Source organism: Rana temporaria, chromosome 13, assembly GCF_905171775.1.
Source record: "Rana temporaria chromosome 13, aRanTem1.1, whole genome shotgun sequence".
Taxonomy (NCBI): Eukaryota; Metazoa; Chordata; class Amphibia; order Anura; family Ranidae; genus Rana; species Rana temporaria.
Window position 1 is genome coordinate 108,061,925 of NC_053501.1, and position 8,032 is coordinate 108,069,956.

Genomic DNA, 8,032 nt, shown 5'->3' on the forward strand with positions numbered 1-8,032 from the left:
AAGCATTAACTACACAAAATTAAAAAACAACTGCTTTTATCCCAATATGGGTTCCATTATGATATTATCCATTCATTAAAAAAAAACTTCTTCTATCCCCATTGTGGGTTCATTGATGAAATTGTCAATGCAAAAAAACAAACGACTTCCCATTATGGGTTCCTTGATTACCTCTCACATCTCTAGGTCAGATCTGATATAGAAGAGCTGAAAATACGTCATTGGCTCTGTAGGTAAAACAAACTTCCTAAATGAAACTAAAATGTTCGGATTGTTTTGGCAGACCCCTTCTCTATGTAATTTGTGGTTACGTGTGGTGATCTAGCCAACAAATTTAAAGGAAAATTGAACTGATGTGTGGCCAGTTTGGGTTTTCCTATTTGCTCAGTTCAAGAAGCTCCTCCTTTGCGGGTTTGCCTTCGGCAACCACTGTCCAAAGTTGTGTTTGCCGAGTTAATTTTGTCTTCAAAAACAATTCTTCAATTTTTTTCTAAGCTCCGAGGTGCAGAGCACACACCAGTTGTGAAAGTCAGCATAAAAAAAGTGAAGCCCCCAAAAACATGCACAGGGTGTACACATGAGACTTCTACAAAGATTTGCTCTGATTTTCCGAGGTGTGAGACTCCTTTTGGCAAGTGGGGTACCATGGTCCCCCTAGTCAAAACCAGGCAGACCCCATTCTTCCAGGGAACTTCCAAAGCAAGGTTCACCCAAGTACTTAGTGGAGTTCCCCCAAAGGGAGACCCCACGGGAGGGGAAGAACCTGACAATAAAGCCACATGCCCTCTATCTCAAGACTTTCAGGGCAAGTCCAAGGACCTACACCCTGCTAATCGGACTGCAAAGAGAAAGGACCCTGGTCCTTATCACCGGGGTGTGAGACTCTTGACGGGGACAGGGGTATTCATGGTCCACCAAGTTGAAACCAGGCAGACCCCATTCTTTAAGCGAACTTCCAAAGCCAGGTTCAACCACAAAATTGGTAGGGTTCCCATAAAGGGAGACCCCGTGGGATGTGGAGAACCTGACCATAAGCCCACATGACCTCCCCCCAGACGTTCAGTGCAAGTCTGAGAACCTACATCCTACTAATCTGGCTCCAAAGAGAAAGTACCCTTGTCCTTATCCCTGGGATGTGAGACTCCTGATGGGGACTGGGGTACTCATGGTCTACCAAGTTTAAACCAGGAAAATCCCATTCTTCAGGAGAGCTTCCAAAGCAAGGTTCACCCAAGTACTTTGTGGGGTTCCCCCAATGGGAGACCCTGTGGGAGAGAAAGAACCTTATCATAAGGCCACATGCCCTCCTCCCCAAGACTTTCAGGGCAAGTTTCGAGGACCTACACCCTACTAATAGGGCTCAAAAAATAAAGGACCCTGGTCCTGATCCCCAGGGGTGTGAGACTACTAATGGGGACTGGGGCAAACCTGATTGTTCAAGGGAACTTCCAAAGCAAGGTTCACCCAAGTACTTGGTGGGGTTCCCTTGAAGTGAGACCCGTGGAAGATGGAGAACTTGACCATACGTCCACATGACCTTCCCTCAAACTTTCAGTCCGAGGCCCGAGGACCTACAGCCTACTAATTGGGAGTGAGTAAAAAGCCATGGGTAATGCAAAAGGTATTCTGTACGTTGTAATTAAATTCCCCTGTGAAGCCTCGTACACACGACCGAGAAACTGGACGGGCGAAACACATCGTTTTCATCGTCGAGTTCCTTGTTAGGCTGTCGAGGAACTCGACAAGCCAATTTTCTCCATTCCCGTCAAGGAAATAGAGAACTTGCTCTCTTTTTGGCTCGTCGAGTTTCTCGACAGTTTCCTCTACGAAAATGTACACACGACCGGTTTCCTCGGCAAAAAAATATCTCCCAGTAAGTTTCTTGCTGGTTTTTGCAGAGAAGCTCGGTCGTGTGTACAAGGCCTTAGAGTTAAACTCGAAATGTAACCCAAACCTGGATAAAGTGGGGGAAGTTTAGAACATTGCTCCCCATAAGGGAGACTTGTCTTTACTTCCTGCGTAGTCACTGAGAGAGGAAAAGCAAAAAAGCTGTTTTTCTAACTTTTAAATTCATATAGCCATCAACTAAGTCCAGTTGGATATAGCAGCCAATCAAAAACCACTTTACTGAATGCACGCCTGTATACGAAGTAGGATGACTGGATGCTGTTGGTCGTACCCTTAGTGCTTTGCCCCTTTTTTTTAACTCATCAGGCCTTTATATTGTGGAGGTAAACCACCTGGCCTTCAGGAGAAAGATCAATTGAAAAAAGATCAAGACCCATCTCTTCTGAGGGCCCAGGGAATGGATACCATTACCAAGCGCCCAGAGGCGATTCAGTTCGCATGTGTTGCGCTATATAAGTTTCTCACTCACTCACTTTATATTGTCCACACTCTGCAAGTTGATACTAATATTATTACTAAATATAAAACACACATACACACAAATATACATAAATATGTATAAATAAAACAAAAATAATACATTGTGATTGATATATATATATATTTTTTTAGTTTATTGCAATTTTTTTCAATTTGTATAGTTTATAGCTTAAAACATATTACAAATAATTTAAACAAAATTGTCAAGTACATGCAAATCAGTATTTATTTTTGTGATATAATTCTCCTGTTGACTGTAAAAAAAAAAAATGTATTTATCAAACCGATCATATTGAACCTAAAACCGATTTATCGCTGATCCTTACAACAAAAAAAAAAAAATGCACATAAAGTTCAAAATTATACTCCGGGGCAACTTGTCTCTGAGAAAGTCTTCTGTATTAACTTTAGTAGACAGCTTTATTCGTCATCCTTGTATATTTTCACCTCTGAAAGAAAACTTTAAAAAAATGTAAAAGTAAAAAAATAAATAAATAAATTAGCTGCTCAGAAATAATGTATTTTAAATGTTTGTAAAGGCATTTAAAAAATAAATAAATCAGGACTTTGATATAAATGTGTTTTCTTTTTTTTTCGCCTAAACCAACTCACCAGTTTTAATGCCTGCATGTTGCCGTTCCTAAATCCCTTTATAGGTCACATAATCCCACCAACAGCCATAAAAGTGAGCCACAGTTTCCACAATGAAAGACCGTGGACCCCTCGTCTCCTCTGATCCTGGGCTGTGTATTTAGGAAATTGATATCTCAGCACCACGTCTTTGTTATACGTATGTCACTTTGGGATGTTTGGTGTGTGTCCCCCCCCCCCCCCCCCTCTTTTATTTCAGACATTTCCAGGAATTGTTTATTAAAACTAATATCCATCAAAAAACTATCATTTTTTTTTTTTATGAATCACACTGAAGAAAAATTAATTCATATGGTACCATCAAATTGAAAAAACTATCTAAAGAAAAAAAAAAAATATATATATATATATATATATATATATATATATATATATATATATATATATATATATATATATTTATACATTTGTGTACACTTAAAATTCTCTTCCAAAACAGAAATAATCTCCAGGACAATATTTAAAGGGTATTATTTATGTCTTTTATTTTATTTTTATTTATTTTTTTTTTGGATTAACCATGGATTTTGTGTTTTTTTTTCCTTTATTTTTTTGTTTTTAATTTGTTGGATATGTTTTTTTTTTCTGATACGTTACAGTACATTCATTAAAATAAACTGGTATGTGTGTTATATATATATATATATATATATATATATATATATATATATATATATATATATATATATATTTATACATTTGTGTACACTTAAAATTCTCTTCCAAAACAGAAATAATCTCCAGGACAATATTTAAAGGGTATTATTTATGTCTTTTATTTTATTTATTTATTTATTTATTTGTTTGGATTAACCATGGATTTTGTGTTTTTTTTTTATTTATTTTTTTGTTTTTAATTTGTTGGATATTTTTTTTTTTCTGATAAGTTACAGTACATTCATTAAAATAAACTGGTATGTGTGTTTTATTAATCATCAATCACTATTAAGATCACTTACAACTTTCTAATGCAATATTAATTTTTAAATGACACCAATAAAGAAATGCATGGGCATGGATCAGCTCTCAAAGTAGATACAGCCACCCACAAGCCAGTCATTGCATAGATGATTGCTGCTGTGTACTACAATAATCACACTGGACATGGCCGTTTCCAAACAAATTATCCACCATTTGCAAGAGCGTAGCGGTTCACAGCTTTTTTTTTTTTTTGCGCATTCCTGCCAAGGTGTCAAAATGCATCCAAACTGTAGACTTTCCACTGCTGACTAATCATCAATGATACCAAGAATTTACAAGCTAAAATGAAATTCCCAGACTGCTCTCCAAACTCTGCTCTTCTCTTTGTAGATTTTTCTACAAATTTTTTTTTCTAATTTTGAATAAAAATTTTTTTTCATTTATAATAAAAAATAATAATTAAACTTTTTTCAAAACCTATAGTATCAGTGACAATTTTTATTTTTATTTTAAAGATTATAGATAATGGTAAGCTTCAAAGGTGGATTTTAAGTCATAGTGTAATTCAAGTAGGTTTTTTTCTATCTATCTATCTATCTATCTATCTATCTATCTATCTATCTATCTATCTATCTATCTATCTATCTATCTATCTATATCTCTCTCTCTCTATATATATATATATATCTATCTATTTATCTAGTTATCTATTTATCTATTTATCTATATATCTATTTATCTATCTATCTCTCCCATATCTATCAATCTATCTATCTATCTATCTATCTATCTATCTATCTATCTATCTATCTATCCCTCCCATATTTATTTATCTATCTTTCTCTCTATCTATCTATCTATCTATCCATCTATCTATCTATCTATCTATCTATCTATCTATCTATCTATATATATATCTATCTATATATATATCTATCTATCTATCCCATATCTATCTCTCTATCTCTCTATCTATCTATCTATCTATCTCTCTATCTATCTATCTATCTATCTATCTATCTATCTATCTATCTATCTATCTATCTATCTATCTATCTATCTATCTACCTATCTACTCATCAGTCACTCTACCACTCAGAAGGAAAATACAGGAGTGTCTTCCATCCCTACCAATTCTAGATGTGTAATAAAAGGCATGCAATAATAGCCATATTATATTGACCATAAAGACCTTTTTTCCTTTGTGCTTTTTTTTTATTATTATTATTATTATATATTTTTTTCTTTTTTTAAATGTATTATTATTTTTTTTATTTTTTTGCACAGAGCCCATTTTTACCATAGAGCTAATTTCTGTAAGGTAATCCTGAGAATGACACCTACAGTGACCTTCTCCAGAATTATTTCAGTTCTCTAACAATATTTTTTTATGGCAAGTTTTACATTTTTTAAACCTGCCGACAGGGAGGGGAAGAAAAGGTGAAAAACTTTCTACCATCTAAAAATCAAGAAACCATGGGGGGGGACATGTCCTGGTTTTTATTTTATTTTCATTTATTTTTTTATTTTTTTAAAACTAGTAACCTATGGGATCTGGAGAAAGAAAGAAAGAAAGAAAGAAAGAAAGAAAGAAAGAAAGAAAGAAAGAAAGAAAGAAAGAAAGAAAGAAAGAAAGAAAAAAGGAGAGTTGGAAAGATAAAAAGAAAGGAATAAAGCGGGAGGATATAGAGAAACAAGAGTGAGAAAGTAAAAGAGTGAAGAGAGGGAGATAGAATGAAAGAGGGAGCGTGGGATGGATAGAGAGGAAAGGAATAACGAGGGAGGATATAGATAAAGAAGAGAGAGAAAGTAAAAGAGAGAAGAGGGGGATAGAATTAGAGGGGGAGTGTGGAAAAGATAGAGAGAAAATAAAAGAGAGAAGAGAGGGAGATAGAATTAGAGGGGGAGTGTGGGAAAGCTAGAGAGAAAGAAAGGAGGGATGGAGAGAAACTTTAACGACTAGAGACATTTTTTAAATCTTGACACCTTCTGAACATTACATGATTGACTCTCTATGTAATCTGGAGAAAGAAAGAAAGAAAGAAAGAAAGAAAGGAAGAAAGAAAGAAAGAAAGAAGGCGAGTGGGAAAGATAAAGAGAAAAGAATAAAGAGGGAAGATATAGAGAAAGAAGAGATAGAAAGTAAAAGAGCTAAGAGAGGGAGATAGAATGAAAGAGGGAGCGTGGGATGGATAGAGAGGAAAGAATAAAGAGGGAGGATATAGAGAAAGAAGAGAGAGAAAGTAAAAGAGAGAAGAGATGGTGGTAGAATGAAAGGGGGAGTGTGGGAAAGATAGAGAGAAAGAAAGGAAGGATGGAGAGAAACTTTAATGACTAGAGACATTTTTTAAATCTTGACACCTTCTGGACCTTATATGATTGACTCTCTATGGGATCTGGAGAAAGAAAAAAGAAAGAAGGAGAGTGGGAAAGATAAAGAGAAAAGAATAAAGAGGGAGGATATAGAGAAACAAGAGAGAGAAAGTAAAAGAGAGAAGAGAGGGAGATAGAATGAAAGAGGGAGTGTGGGAAGGATAGTGAGAAAAAAAAAGAGGGATGAAGAGAAATAGAAAGAGAGTAACTTTAATGACTAGATACATTTTAAATATGTTCACACCTACTATACCTTATATGATCGACTCTCTATGGGATGTGGAGAAAGAAAGAGAAAGAAGGAAAGAAAGAGAGAAAAAGAAAGAAAGAGAAAGAAAGAAGGAAAGAAAGAAAGAAAGAAAGAAAGAAAGAAAGAAAGAAAGAAAGAAAGAAAGAAAGAAAGAAAGAAAGAAAGAAACGAAGGAAGGAAGGAAGGGGGAGAGTGGGGAAGATAAAGAGAAAGAAACAAGAGAGAGAAAGTAGAAGAGAGAAGAGAGGGAGATAGGAAGAAGGGAGAGCGTGGGAAAGATAGAGAGAAAGAAAGGAGGGATGGAGAGAAATGTTTTACAATTTTGACACCTACTGGACCGTATATGATCGACTCTCTATGGGATGAGGAAAAATAAAGAAAAAAGGAAAGAAAGAGGAAGAGTGGGAAAGATAAAGAGAAAGGAATAAAGAGGAAGATAAAGAAAAAGAAACAAGAGAGAGAGAAAGAAAGAAAGAAAGAAAGAAAGAAAGAAAGAAAGAAAGAAAGAAAGAAAGAAAGAAAGAAAGAAAGAAAGAAAGAAAGAAAGAATGGAAGGAAGGAAGGGAGGGGGAGAGTGGGAAAGATAAAGAGAAAGTAACAAGAGAGATAAAGAAAAAGAGAGAAGAGAGGGAGATAGAATGAAAGAGGGAGTGTGGGAAAGATAGAGAAAGAAAGGAGGAATGGAGAGAAATAGAAAGAGAAACGTTAATGACTAGAGACATTTTTAAAATGTTGACACCTTCTGGACCGTATATGATTGACTCTCTGTGAGATGTGGAGAAGGAAAGAAAGAGAGAGAGAGAGAGAGAGACAGTAAGAAATAAAGAGAAGGGAATAAAGAGGGAGGATGAAGAAAAAGAAATGAGAGAGAGAAAGAAAAAGAGAGGGAGATAGAATAAAAGGGGGGAGAGTGGGGAAAGATATAGAGAAAGAAAGAGGGATTGAGAGAAATATAAAAAGAGAAACTTTAATGACTAGAGAAATTTTTTCAAAGTTTGACACCTTTTGAACCATATATGAAGAAGCGTGGGAAAGATAAAAAAATTAAAATAAAGAGAGAGGATAAAGAAAAATAAATTAGAGAGAGAGAGAGAAAGAAGAATGAAGGGGGGAGTGTGGGAAAGATAGAGAGAAAGAAAGGAGGGATGGAGAGAAATAAAAAGAGAGAAACTTTAATGACTAGAGACATTTTTTCAAATTTTGACACCTTCTGAGCCATAGAGGGAGAAGAATGAAGGGGGAGCGTGGGAAAGATAGAGAGAAAGTAAGGAGGAATGGAGAGAAATAAAAAGAGAAGACGGGACGAGGAGAAAGAAAGGAAAGAAAGAAAGAAAAAAAGAAAGAAAGAAAAGAAAGGAATAAAGAAAGAGAAGAAAGAAAGAAAGAGAAGAAAGGAATAAAGACAAAAAGAAAGAAAGAAAGAAAGAAAGAAAGAAAAGAAAATAAATG